Below are 13,823 nucleotides of genomic sequence, written 5' to 3'. Positions count from 1 at the left end.
TCCTTATTCTTCGCTGCATCTCTTTCTAACCGAAAGAGCCCGTTTCTGCAAACAATCCGTATACATAAAGGGCATTTTCATTTCCTTTCTCCTGTCTTTTCCAGAGCAACAAACAGCAGCTATATTTTTTTTAAGTACGCGATAATCGATGCATTCATGCGCAAAAAAAAGCACCTCCTAAAACGGCCCTGACAGTGAATTCGTTAATGCTCCGGTCGCTGTGCCTCCGCGGCTTTAGCTCTGCTCTCTTCATAAGGTCTGGCGATACATGGATGGCAGTTTAATGCACATGATGTTTAGCACTGAAGTTCAAAAGCGCGAATAAAGCAAGGACACGAAGAAACATCTTTTACACACAAGCGGATTATTTGAGGTACGTCACAAATGTCACAGATAAGCTCTTGTATGTGGTACATGTTTCTTTGTGTCCTTGTTTTATTCGCACTGTTAAACTTCAGTGCTAAATATGAACCAACTAGCCATCATCAAGATGTTACAGATGTTTAGCCGGATCTGAAAAGTCGCTAATCGTAAATAATAGTATGTGGTTTAGTGTTCACAAGACAAGGAATGGAGAGGGTCGAAACTGCCCTTCAAACCAGTTCTCCGTGACGACATCGAGAAGAGGATCTGATTATGTGGCGTCACGCTCATGCCAATTGATGCGTTACGTGACCCATGATTTCGGCGTCCAGTAGCCTTGAAACAGAGCGTGAGTTACGCTTGCACAGTTGCCACATCCACGAAAGTTCCAAAGTGCTCATATGACGGCGCCTCACTGCGCCAAGAAATTACCTTGGCACAGAAAAAAAATACGCTGCAGAAAAAATACGGAGACGACCCAGCACATTGTAATGGAATGCGCTGATATCCATCCAGCCAGAGCCGTAGGGAATGTTGTCCTTCCAAAAGCGCTGGGGTTCAAAGCTCGTAGGAGATTTAACTGGTACGATTTTGTGATCAGCAAGACACAATTAGAACGGTGATGGAAAAAAATCATGCAGGGATGATCATATCTAAGTTTTCCGGAATTTTAACAAAATCGCCTGCGGCAGATAAGATCATTCTTGTTTTTGAGCTGGATTATTCAAAGAGGCTGGCAGTACTTGCACGATAAATCGAAATAAATTACCAAAAATTCACTAATTAACTCCTCAATTAGTTCGCCTACGGCACATATTGTAATTTACAAATTGTAGCCGGTGAGCTTGCAAGACCTATCCAGTTGAAAGGAACCTCCAGGATGACACAAGTTCCGAGAAATTATTTCCCGAAGGGTGGGACAAAATACACGGACGTTCCAGTTACGGTTATACTTCAATGCATAAAAGAGCGTTTTATTAAAAAACAGAAAAAGAACCGTGAGCCATTCCACTCTATCAAGGTGCATGACCAGCGAAGCTGTTTAGCATACGACACAAAGGTGACGCAGAATTTTGAGCGTAAGTACGGACTCAGTTACCGCGATTTGTATATACATTCGCTTGGACGGCGGAACCGCCGCCCCGAGGAGCCGGAAGAAAGTAGACACGCATGAAGTTTCCACGGGACCGCCACCACAGCAGAGCGGAAGAAAAGTAGATACGCAAGCGCCTGGAACGCCGACAAAGAGAGGGCGCTGCCAACGTAGACATGGCCGACGCGGGTCAGAGTGCAGTATCTGTTCTTATCAGCTTAATATCTGATATGGGTTGTATTTGGACCCAAGATAGCAAACTTACTTTTGCAAGTTGGCGGAGTGCTTGAAGCCTGCTTCACCTCCTCCGCGGGTCGACCCGGTATTGCACTATCTTCGGGATCGGCCCAAGGTTTTTGTTCTACGGACATAGATCCGCTGGAAACTAGTCACTTACGTTTTACAGCTTCGCCGTAAAACGTAAGTGGAACAACAGTGCATTTTAACGGCCAGTTTGATGGCGCATATTTCGATACTGGTGTCATCACTGGAAATTCATTTCAAGTGGATACGCCTTGCAAACTCACCGGCTACAATTCGTAAATTACAATGCGCGCCGCAAACCATATAATTAAGAAGTTAATAAGCAAATATTTTAATTCGTTCAGTATGTGTTCTTATTTTTCGTGTAAGTAATGTCCGCCGATCCGAATAATCTAGCTGAAGGACTAGAATTATGGTATTTACGATAGCCGATTTTTTTTTTAATTTCTGTAATATTTAACAATAATATCCCCTACATGTGCCCTGAGTCTTTAGTGCAGTGGTCCATCATATAGTAAACAAGTAAATGCGATGTGTAGAGTTATGTTTATTTTCATCTCATCTAACGTGTAACGTCACGAAATGTTTATGTGCAGTCACCACGCAAGTCACAACTATAATCTCATGCAACGTTTATACGGGGTGCTTTTTTTAGCTACACCAAATTTTTATATCACCTGTTACAGATAGCATAATTCTAACCCTTGAACTAAGTTACGCGATAAGGGGAACATTACTACCAGGAGCAATCAAATCCGTAATTTACTGTCGCTAGGTTGCGAAATAGAAAATGACCGGGAGGACGCAGAGCGATGATTTGGGCGAGTTGGAACAGTTCACTCAGTTCAGTTCTATTTCGCGACCTACTGAAGCAACAGTTATTGTACAAGTGCTTGTGTTTCGTGTCTTTTTTTTTTTACGAAAAAGACATGTAGGCTGCTATACCGCTGAACGATTCGTGGTTGCGATGACATTTAGTCTTCCGGCCATCAGCATTTTTTGGCTCTTTCGGCTGTAGCTTTGTGATAGATGAAACACCGCATTGAGCTTTAGTTGAAAAGCAAAATGGACGCACAACGAGGGGGAAAATAAAACTATACACTCCTATTCCTTTCAGCCACGACTGACATATAGATGCAATTCCGGGCAGCAGTATGCAGTGAAGAAAATAGAAAATAGAGATGAATACGTGACACCCTTTGTCTTCTTTTTTTTTTTTTTGCCCCTAAGCATGCACCTTTTGTGGGATACATGCGCATTTTCTTTACGATGATTCACTCTTAAACGCGGCACACAAGCACCAGCAAACTATAGAAACAGCAGAGACTGAAAAGCAGCACATTATTTTTAGATCACAATGACTTTTTTCAGCGACTTTGCCGTTGCCGATTTCCCCTGCTTCCAGGAACCTATCTGAATAAACTTGCTCAACGCAGGTAGCCCTTTACGTGGGACAGAGTGTCCCACGTAACTTGAGCCAAGACTTTACAAACGAAAGGTGCGTGGGAAACGACTTGAACCGAACGCATACTATTCGCAATAGCCTGTAGTAACTCGGGCATTTTTTTTGTTTTCCCCATTACTCACTCATTAATTGAGTTTAATTATCCAACTTTTTAATTATTGGCTGAGGACCCCAAGTATGATGAGCAGATTTGTAGAGCACCTTCAGGAACAACCGATCTAGTTGTTTCCTGTATGCTACATCTCACGTAGCCCTTTTCTTTTTTTTTTTTTTTTTTTTTTTTTTTTTGTAAAGAAAGCCCGCGAAATATGAAAAAATCCACGTGACGGAGCGCTTGCGCAGGCGTATGGTGCTGCTCTCAAGCGTGCGTTCGGTGAACAAGGTCGGCTGCGTCCTGAATGGCGACAGGGAAGCAGCAGGGCGTAATGGTGGTCGTAGGCAGCTGGGCCGGCGGCTCCCGTCGGATGACGGCGCAAAGGCATGCTGCTGATACGCCACCAGCCTCGAGTGAGTTTACAAGGAGCGCAACTATATAGTCCCCCTTTTAAAACACGGCTTTTCTCTACATTTGTGCCGCTAAGCTTCTGTAAAGTTTGGAAATAATACTTGATTTGTATGGAGTGTGAGATGGCACCTTTGTGCAAGGCTTTGTCTAAGCTGCTATTTCACGGATGACTGCTCGCTGCTGTGGCCATCGCGGAGTTGTTCATTTGTTTGCGAGAACGAGTTCGCAAAAGATTAGGGCTTTCAGACTCGTCGTTGCACGACGACTGCGCGTAGTCACCATAATGTGACCGTATGACTGTGGGGCCGAAAACAGATTCTGCTAAAGAGAGACCAAAATAGAACAAAAATAAAGCCATATAGTCACTTTTACTTAAAACCGTAACCAGAAAATGATGTAACCGTATAGATCAAATCGGCACCGCCACTTTAAGAATAAAGCATCAGCAACCCCAAAGTAACCTGCCCCGTTTATAACTGATAAATTATGATAAATCACTGTTAGTAGAAGCTAAAATACACTGCATTTCAAAGTTCAGCTTGACCAACTTCCCTTGATTTGCCTAAAGAATAGTTAATCATCTTCTTCCTCACACAGCTCAACCGGCGCCATTTGTAGAAATGTGGCAACTTCTCAATGCAGGATTCTAACTCAAAGCGAGCTGAGTCACGCAGAACAGTGCGTGACCTCCGTGATTGTCGGCGTGGTTTAAGAAGCCTATACATAACAAATCTCGCTTATTGCGGACGATTTTATTTGCAGGAACAATTGTACAGCCCTTTCGTTCGCAATTTTCTCCGAAACTGAATCATCACCTACAGCATACGACAAAAGTTTCGAGGTTTCTGAGAAAGGTGTTCTCACGTTCTAAACTCATTAGATGTTTTTTACCTTCGGCGCCTCTTTCAATAGAAATTCTGCATTTCCACCCTGAAACTACGCCAAGCGCTCTTATTGGATTTCAATCGCTGCGGCCTATCTTTATATGCGCGCCAAATTTGGAGCACCTCAATTTCCTTTCTTTTTTCTTTGGTATTTCGTCTAATGACGAGATTCCGGGAGAGCCCAGCATCACACCGCTGACTTCGTGCACTGCTGGACAGTGATGCACCGCTGCGCCGCCGCGACTGATGCGCGGAGGTGGCTGCGGGGCGGGACACCGGTTCTTTTCACAAAGCGGGAGAAGCAGTGACCACGTGGGACGCCCCTTGCCGTCCTCAGAAAGAGACAGTCGGGCATCACATAGGCAAAAGCTTCAAGTTCCGGAGTCACACCGCTTTCTCAAGTTGGGGGTCAGCAGGTAGGCCTGATGGTAATTTTTTCCTGCGCCTATTTTTGAACGTCATGAAAAAGGAACGGCAAAAAAAAAACGAGTCCTATAGCGGTTCACCGGGTCGAGCGAGCGTCCCCACCTATAGACACGTGTCGCGCTTGTGGAATAGGCACGACTTGCGCGAAGTTGTTATGACAGCCTTTGCACCACACAGAGCATACGCGCAGTGGTCATGTTCTGAGCAGTATTAGGGTGTCTACATTTACGGCGGTAATCAAGCGCGCGACAGACAGACACACGTGCTAAATGAGCGTTTTCCAGCAACAAAAATGTTGCACGCGGTCGTCTCAGCGCGTTTATTTTGCAAAGCTCGTTAAGATCACTTACTAGGGGTGTGCGAATATTCGAAACTTTCGAATAACCAAATCGAATAGGGTCCTATTCGATTCGGTCTTTGAATCGAATAGCCACTATTCGTAAATGCGAATATCTTTCAAATACTTTTCGAATATTTCTAAACGTCAACTGCGCCCAAGTATACATAAAATTGGGCCAAAGTAGGGGATATAAAACATGAGGGCTTGCATAGTGGAGCAGGCTTATGCACTATATAGATAGCCATACTTTACAGGCCGTACAGCGATCATTCGCACCCTCTGAAGAGCCCTGCGCGTGCGAAGAAGCTACTTGTTTGCTCCTAATGCTCCATTTCTGCTTTTAATAAACAACACTTCATAACGTACTATGAATGAAAGAAACTTGCTAACATTAAGAATACTGGAATGTGGACATTCTTTTATATCAATTGTGATAACGGGTATTAATTATTCAAAAGCTATTCGCAAAGTATTCGATTCGATTCGCTTCTGGCACTATTCGATTCGTATTTGATTCGGTCTCAAAAACCACTATTCGCACACCCCTATCAGTTAGGCAATTTATTTAATGAATATTAATGAAACCGAGTAATAAAATAAATATTGTTTGCAGCGCCCATCTACCTTACCGGCCTATAGGCACAGGCTTGTTCACATGTCATTTTATTACGTAAATCTAATATATCATCTGGAAAGCGCAACAACTTGTCCATTTCGATATCCCACCCGCTCCAACCCTCTGCTGTGTACGCGGGCTCCTGAAGTACTTTCGCTCCTCCAAGGCGCCATGTATAGCGGACGACAGTGCCTCCTTAATGTCTCATGAACGCATATCAATACTCTACACATACGCTAATATCTGCCGAATATAAACGCCGCCAAAGTGGAAGTCCGGATTCTTGTAATCATACTTGCGGAAGGGTATTTGGAACGAGCTCAGCAGCTTCCGTAGCCCATCCACAACAAGTAACAGAGATGAAACATTCGTATTCGCGTGTCCTACGAAAAAGCACATTATGACTACCTCCACCAGCCACGCTAAAATATCAACACCAGTGACATACAACTTTCTGGGTGATGTGTTATCTCTAGCCCAACTCTAAGAAAAGAGAAGAAAGAAACTGCATAGTCTGTCTGAAGTCTCGCTTAAACTAATTATCCAAAAATCTTAAAGCATTTTTTATTCAAAAGCTCGAGTGGAGGTAACACTATATACTGGGATGCAAAAGATGGTGTGATTGCGCTAGTCTTAAGTTTTCGCCACCTATTTTGCGCAATATATGCACAGGGGCGCATGCACGAAAGGGCATCAAAGAATCGCAATAGGCCTGTTTGTAGTCATATTGCCTAATTTCTACATCATTCCTTGCGGGTGGGTGCGATATTGTAGAGCACGCTAGACCACAGCGGTCAGGTCGTCGTCACGAGACTCTTGCTCTTTCTTGATATATGTATACTTGATGTTCCGACGCTATAGCTAAGTTCCATAACTTTCATAGTTACCAAGCGTTTTGTGTGGTTGTTATTCGATAGTAAATTACAACACGCCAGAGAAAGGACGCAGTGATAAGTATAGCACAGCGTCAAAGGAATCGTTGACGTCACTAATGAGACACTTGTTTAATGGAATGGACATGCTTCACTCTTTAACATTACTTTCGCACGCGGTTGCAGGACTCATGCTGCTTTACATGCAGTGTGATAGCTAGTGACGCCCATGATAGTGCTCTGCAGCGAATGCAATGCAAATGACTACTTTACACGGGCGCGAGTGTGCAAGAGAAGCCCAACTCGCGGCGCGCTTCCCGCCACTGACGCAAACACACAGTAGGGCACCGCGGTGTCGCGGCGGACGTGATCGAACGCACGCGGAGAAGGACGCCGCACATGCACGCGCGATAGTGCAACGGCCACGCGACGGCGCCGGGCTCGTGCGGCGTCTCGTAAAATTTCGGCCGTATTGCATCAGAAACGACGAAGCCGAGCCGAGTTTCGTAATGAGATCCGTGACGCTCCTGCGGCGATTTAACTGCGTGTCAGCGGCTGCGCGGCGCACGGGAGGGCTTCAAGGTGGCACCTTATTGACGGGGCGCACATACGGAAATAGCCTTGCGTTCAAGGCTCCTGGCGGAGGAGACTCGCTGACGCGATGCGGGCCACTGGTTTCCCCGTGCCGTACAGAGACGGCCGCGGTCAGGGTGATTGCGCGGTCCGCGTGCGTCGGCCGTGTAAATTTGGAAGAACCAACAGTCGCGTGGGCACGCGCCGCATGCGTGAGGCGAGTCGCGCGCCGCGACCAATACTTCTTTCTCTCCTTCTTTCTTTCTTTTTAGTGTAGCTGATCTTGCTTTTCTCGAGTCACTCTTTCCTACACAACTTCCTTAGTCTGCCTATTTTCGATTTGTTTCTATTTTATTTTTGTTTTTCGAGAGAGGGATACGGCCGCTCGCATACGAACACCGTCGCACGGCGACGTGAGCAGAAGCTGTCTCGCCAAGCGCCAGTGGACCTTATGTATGGAGCGCACATTTCGCCGAGGTACACGCAGCCAAACTGCTCTGTATATACAACAATTCACGCAAGTTAACGGATCTCAAATCGTCTTGCGGCGGATGAAAGTGACAACAAGAAAAGGGTAGGTTTTGCGCATCGTAAGCGCGCCCAGTCTGTGTTGCAACAAACTCAACGATTTTGCAGTCACCTTCACGAACAATTGATTTGTAAGGTAATGAGCGCGTTTCTCGCTCATATGTCGGCATTTGAAGGAAGGATGCCGAACCTGTGGTTAAGCAAAAGCGGATATGATGGAGCGTTTCGTTTCTCTCCTCATAAGAGCAGCGCACCATTGCCCAGATGCTTTGGCTTTTCTTTAACTTTTTAAAGTTTTTACATCATGTAGAAATGCTTTTATGCGGGGATAAAACATAGAAAATAGGTCCCACACCCCTTCCTACATTTGGGTTAAATTTGTGACCTCAGTTACAAATTACAAGTTACAAGTGTGATCCATTAGTTACAAAAAGAATTCACGCAGAAACTCCTCTGAAATTTGTCTAAGTATGCGTAAGCCACTTGCTCATCTCCATGCAGACCGGTATCATTATCAATGTTATGAAACTTGATCCGACCTGTATAAACGACAGCGCTGCGGCGACACGAACTGCTGCGGACGGTGGCGCAAGGTGATATGATAAAACAAGCAAACAACTGCAGGGGGCGGCGCCACGTGCGCTCATGACGTTCCGACCATTTAAGCCGTTATCACGCTTTAGCACTTTATCCATCCGCGTCGAACCGTTAACAACCATGACCAACTGTACTCCGGCAGCGGCTGCGTGTGGCACGTCCGCCGAGCCCTATCTTGAAAGCCATCTGCGATGGGGACACAGTGCGCCGAGTGCTGATAGCTTCGTGTGTGGTGTGTTCTCGCCACTTAGTCCGGATTGAAGCGATAGGCAGCCCGAAGGTCAATTCGCTCACTGCTGCGGGCCCTATCTTGAAAGCGATAACCTTACGTGACCGACGGACGGACGGACGGGTTTCCTTGTTGGGTAGGCATAGAAATGCTTACGCATTAAAAAAAATTAAACTGAAACGTGGCTTTCAGTGTGAAACAATTTCTTTATATCCGCACTGTACTAACTCCGAATTGACAGGCTAACCATCTGGCACCTCATAGGCCTGTAGAACAGCCAGTATTGCAGATATGACGACAAATTTCTGTCGTCGAGTTTCTCATAATGTTGTTTGTTCTCGCTGAAACATCCGCAATGTTTTCCGGGTCAGAGATAATGACACGCCGATGTGTTTTTTTGTTGGATGACTATAGATGACGTCAAAATTAGGCTTTCTATCACATAAGCGAACTGTTCGGATTGAGTTCACACTCCATGCGTCGAGTAATCGCGACAACAGGCTACAAATTGTTAAGGACGGCGGAAAACTAACGAGGAATGCCCGCATTGTAGCACTGGCCGGGCCAATGCGCATGAGCAGTGAACGCGGTGAGCTTGGTCAATAAATATTTCTTTGGTACCTAGTGGGACTTTGTTGAAGTATTGACGCCCGTCCGAAACTGTTCGCTTAGGGGGAAGAAGCATTACGTGCTGAAGAACGGTCACGCGCGATCTGCTATATTGCCAAGAGAGACGGGAAAAAAATTTATCCCACATGCTGGGACAAATTGGTCGTGTTTCAACTATGCCCTCAGCCTTGCTTGGCTGCACCATGCCGGAACAGGAAATCAGCAAGCACCGCCTGCGTTCCTTGGCAAGGTTCCGCAGTGCTACGTGTTATCCTTGAATCTAAAATATAAGGTTTCACGTAACTTGACCCAAGGATTTAGAAAAAGCGGTTAGCCGCAGCCGAATGAAACCAATGGCATATGGTTTGCCGTCGTACCCCTTAGGGTATTTTTGTATGTTCCCCCTAATTAGTTAAGTAACTAAGATGAATTATGAAAAACATTTAATGTTCACTTTAGGCCCAAGTGCATTGCGCTATAGAGGGGGTTCAGAAACAACCGATAAAATTTTTTGTGGCAACGTATATGCTGCGTGGCAATTTCTTCCGGCGTTTCAAGAAAGCCCACGAAATATGAAATAAAATCATGCGACTGCGCTCGTGCGCTATCGTGTTGCAGCGCTCTCAACCGTGCGTCGGGCCTATCGCTTATCGAGGACGACGGCGCTTCCTTCCCGTGTGCCGCCGCCAGAGATTCTGACGCACTGTGAAGCCGATGCCTGCGAATAGAGCCGCGGCTGCCCACTTCGCCACGGTCCGCGCACACGGTTCTTTCACACGAACCGCAATTGAGAGCACTGCAATACGATAGCGCACGAGCACAGTCGCGTGGTTTTATTTCATATTTCGCGGGCTTTCCTTAAACGCCGAAAAGAAAGCACCACGAAGCATGTATACGTTGCAACAAAAAATTGGGTCGGTCGTTTCCCAACTCCCTCTACAACGCAACGAAACGCACTTGGCCCTAAAGTGAGCATTGACATAATTCTTCTTAATTAATTGAGCGGAATATGAAAAAAGACCACTAAGGAGCGCCACATGACGGCAAACCATAGTGGCAATCGTTTCATTCAGCTCCGGCTAACCCCCTTTTTTTTAAATCCTTGGCACAAGAAATGTGGAACACCCTGTATATGTACGGCTGCATTTTCCTTCTGTAGGAAAGCAGAACTAAAACAGGACAAACGGAACTTTTCCTCGCTGCTTCGCGAGCGGTACAGAGTAAATAAAAGGTGTTTTTTTATACAATAGGAAAATCTTTATGAAAAGGCTATACGCTCAGCGAACGTGGAATTATTGCACACGACTTTCTAAGCGAGGCTGACATATACTTTGCCGCTAATAACGTGAGCTTCAGTAGACTAATTAACAAATATATGTTAATTATTTTCATCGCTGCTTTAGGGGCAGTCGGCGAAATGGCGAAATTTAAGGCAGTATATTCATGATCGAATTTCAGCGGTAAATCCAGGCGGCATCGAAACCGAGCGGCGCGGGAGCGCTTAAAAGGCGGCCCCGCTATCGCACCAGACCGAAACGCCGCGGGACGACTAGCGCCAGAAATTTGGAAACCGAACGCATCGGCTGGTCGCGGCAGCTACAGATGCCTCACGCTTTACCTGTCAAGCATGTGCCGCTGCCTGTCGGGTCAGGGCTTGCCGCGGCATGCTGTCGTTCAAACTTCGCCCCACACTTCCTTGCGGGGCGTTGCCGTCTGACGCGCAGCGGGACGCGCTCGGTCTTTTTTATTGCCTGGGTGTGGCCTTCAATTTCCATGATGATTATCTAAAATTAGGTGCGATGTTTTTTTTTTATTTCTAAAACAATGGCTATGCAATAAATCGTGATGCCCTACAAGTTTTTCGTGTAAAGAACTGCCCTCAGATTAGTGCTGAAAAGTTAATTAACAATTTTTTGTTAATTATTCTTTTTAGAGTAACGTAAGCAGCGGCAAAGTAGAGCTCGTATGTGGCGACGACAGGTGCCTGACGGTGATAGCATTTTATAAAAAATCTGCATTGTCTAAAAAATAAATCAGGATGGGGCCGTTATTCCGAAGTACAAGGCAGAAACGAACAGGGTGACCAGGCAGATTCGTTTTACCTTCTCAACGAGACTGTCTGGAATGAGAAGATCGTGTGTCACATTGACAGAAACGAGCTTGTCTCTATTCCATAAACATGGAATTACATTTTGGATTTGGCTTGTAAAGTGGACATGCATGTGGTGTAGCTTGACCGTGAAATAGTATACAACCACACCGTGTACCGCCGCGTGAGCTCGAACCCGAGCAGGGAAAGCTAATCTGCTTAGATACATTAATGCATTGTTATGGTTATTATTCGACGTGTTTCCACTCTTTGCGCCGTCGCCCATTTCTGGTACCCTCTTTCGGCGACACCGACTACGACGGATTTTCGCTCAATGGGGCATACGACGCTTTCGCACTTAAACAAAAAAGTTGCAGAGGGGCTTAAGTTTCCTTACGTTTATTGAATGAAAAAGCAGCATGATTCTTCCGCGCGATACCGTTACAGTGAAGCTGTTTATGGCTAGGGTTCCGTGCATTTTTTGTGTCCGTCAACAAATCCATGTGAGCAAAAGCTATCATCATCAGTAATGGCTCGTGTCACTGCCACCACTGCTCGCGCGTTCGTCGTTGTCGTCTTCTTCCCCAGCTGGCACCGTTGCCGCTCATCATGCCGGCGTTCCCATACTGCCCCTCCCTCTGCGAAAGCGCTGACGGCACTAGCCCGCTGCCAGTCGGTGCGGTGACTTCAGCCTCAAATTCTTTGCCTCAATATATCGCGAAATGAAAACACGAATGTATATAACGAATGTACGACACGAAAGAACGCGATGTATAAAAATAAATGTGTGCGCCTACCTTTCGTCACGATGACCACCGATTGAAACAATAAATGTGTTCGTACCTTTCTTCAAATGATGTGCCCCCTCTTTGTCATGTGCTACACAGCTTGTCTGGTTATTCGCCTTCACTGAGTGGAATTATTAAATTAAATTATGAGGTTTTACGTGCCAAAACCACTTTCTGATTATGAGGCACGCCGTAGTGGAGGACTCCGGAAATTTCGACCACCTGGGGTTCTTTAACGTGCACCTAAATCTAAGTACATGGGTGTGTTCGCATTTCGCTCCCATCGAAATGCGGCCGCCGTGGCCGGGATTCGATCCCGCGACCTCGTGCTCAGCAGCCTAACACCACAGCCACTGAGCAACCACGGCGGGTCTGAGTGGAATGACTCATTATTTTTTCACTTGGTAATGTGCTCGAATTGGGGGCAAAGCCGATTTTGGGAGTGGGCCAAGTCGATTTTAGGAGTGGGCCAGGTCGGTTTTGAACTTGGGTCCATTTTCGAATTAGGCAAAGTCAGTTTTTGGGATGGGCCACCCAAATTTTAAGGGAGGGCCAAATCAATTTAGGGAGTGGGCCAGGTCGCTTTTGAACGTGGGTCAACTCATTTTTCGAATTGGGCAAAGACAATTTTGGGGGTGGACCATGGCGTCCGTCCGAAGCTGTGGCTGTTGACCGTGGGACTTCGCAGTGCGAGCCGCAGCAGGTCTAGCGCCAGGAACGTGACGTTATTAGGTGGTCAGGTGGGTTTTGGTACCATCGGATGCTAATGCCGCACGCCCAATGTTCTTCTTTATGGAGTATATAACATATTCGCATTAAAAAAAAACATTTGTGCGAGCGGTTACGCGGTGTGCGTGTTATCAGGGATTTAAATCCCGCATGACACGCACAAAGATGCCCAATGTCTTCTTAGCGTACCCCAAATCAAAGAACAAACACAAGAATTTGGTTATGAAATAAAGGTTCAGCTGTGACATATAAATTGCACTTTCATGTTCCGGGCAATAAATGCGACCATCTTTAGCCAGACAAAACCTCCCCCACGCAAAAGGTATAACGAAAGGCACACAGCGCCTTCCCAGCCACCTGCGCGCTCAATGATGCTCGCTGATAGAGGGACGTCCTAAGCGACGCTGTTTACACTACCCACGAGCATCTGAGCGGCATTCAATCACTAGCGGCGTCATTTGCAATGAGGTGGGAGAGTTGGCACCATCGTTTCTGCCTCCATTTGGCACTACACGTAGAGCACCGTTAGCACTTCCCTCCCACCCTACTTTAGCAGCCGCTGCGTGAGACCCCTTACTCGGTTCATTCAGCGTGCCGCACTCGGACGACCGTTCCGAGCACCCATTAAGAATGGCCTCCGGCGCGCGCGCGCGCGCAAGCGAACGAACGTGAGCAGCGCAGGCCACAGGAGGAAACGAGCGCAGTTGTCAACACTCGACCAAAACAGCGTAGGGACTGACGTCATACGAGTGAAATTGGAGATTTCCTTCTTTGTTTTTCGTCCTGTCTCTCTCTCTCTCCTCTCTCTCTTCCTCCCTCTTCTCTCAACGTGTTGCCCCGCCTGTCGACTTGC

General features: G+C 46.4%; 1 pseudogene; it reads left to right on the top strand.

The window, feature by feature from the left end:
• The first annotated feature begins 1,632 nt into the window (after positions 1-1,632).
• LOC142568292 (U2 spliceosomal RNA) lies at positions 1,633-1,812 on the top strand (annotated as a pseudogene).
• The last annotated feature ends 12,011 nt before the right edge of the window (positions 1,813-13,823 follow it).

The sequence above is a fragment of the Dermacentor variabilis genome, chromosome 1 (assembly GCF_050947875.1).
Source record: "Dermacentor variabilis isolate Ectoservices chromosome 1, ASM5094787v1, whole genome shotgun sequence".
NCBI classification, from domain to species: domain Eukaryota; kingdom Metazoa; phylum Arthropoda; class Arachnida; order Ixodida; family Ixodidae; genus Dermacentor; species Dermacentor variabilis.
The sequence above is the reverse complement of the archived record's forward strand: the minus strand, read 5'-3'. Positions and strand labels throughout refer to the sequence as shown.